Here is a 1375-nt window from a genome sequence, read left to right on the forward strand (position 1 = left end):
TGTGTGTGTGTGCAGTAAAAAGACTTATACAAACAGAAGAATATGAAAAATGTGTCATCTGTTTCGAGTCGGAGCCGCGTTATATTGAAATAAATCTTAAATAAATGTAATAATTTAGTAGTGTGATCATTCATGTATTTATTGAATAGACGCGAAAATAGGACACTACGTATCTCATCCCGCAGGATGTAGTAAACGATTCAGACAAGAAGCTCCCCATTTTACAAATAGTTGCTGAGATTTATACCAAGCATCCGATATATCAATTATGAACATAGGTAAATCTGTCTTTTTTCTGTCTTTATGTGGCAAACTTTGCCAAATTTACACATATCCATGAAGTATGTTTTTATTATGCAAATCAGTTAAGTGTTTTAAAGCAAGTACTGACATCTCGGTCCCTAGTTCATTTTTACATGCAAATTGGGGATCAGATGTTTTTAGTAATCCTCGCAAATATTTAAAATAACATACTCGAAAGTTCTCTAGTTACGAGTGACGGTAGACCTATTGGGCGATAGTTACATAAAGGACATTTGCCCATTTTTAGCTTGTAACAAAAGAACAACAACGGTTTTGGTTATTAAATTGGGCATGTAATTCTGATCGAGACATAATGAAAAGACCAGACTAGCAGAGCATCCGAGGCGGGGCGGGCGGGCGGGAATGCACTATATAATCAGCCGTAAAGCCGTCATGACCAGGAGTGCCAGACATGTTCGTTTTCGTGACGCCCGTCCTGATGTTACTGACGGCAACAGTGGCATGCAGATGGGGAGTGCAATCGGAAATGCAACGGGTTTGGCTGCGTCAGGGTGAGATGTATCATTAATAAGCGACTTGTAGTTACTTCGCCATAATCCTGCAATATTGTCACACACGTACATTGCATAATATAACTGATAGTGACATAACTTTTCTCTTTTTTATTAATTTCTTTTTCTGAGTCGAGTCTCCATTGATGTTATGAGCAATAACATTTACAATAGCCTTATCTATTTCATCGATCTATCGAATTGAAGTCTTGTGCCTCCATAAGCTGGTATGCTGCTCCAGACCATAAGCTCATAAAAGACCCGAGTGCCAATACTCTTGCACATACTCGTTCCATCCAGGAGCCTATTCAAGACGAATTCTGAGCGCATACTGCCTGTCTCCTGACGTTCGCAAGGCGTAAATAATATCGTCACAGTTATTGTCTATATTTCACAGTTGGTGCTCAATTTGACACCTGCTGAGAGCGAGAGCAGTTATAAACAATGGAACATTTTTTTTTTCATCTAAGAAAGTTTCATGACCACCGACGCCATATTCAGTCCTTCTTTGATTACAAGAACTAGGGGATGTAGGAAGCAGTTTATGATACGAATCAAAT

The sequence above is a fragment of the Penaeus monodon genome, chromosome 27 (genome assembly GCF_015228065.2).
Source record: "Penaeus monodon isolate SGIC_2016 chromosome 27, NSTDA_Pmon_1, whole genome shotgun sequence".
NCBI lineage: Eukaryota > Metazoa > Arthropoda > Malacostraca > Decapoda > Penaeidae > Penaeus > Penaeus monodon.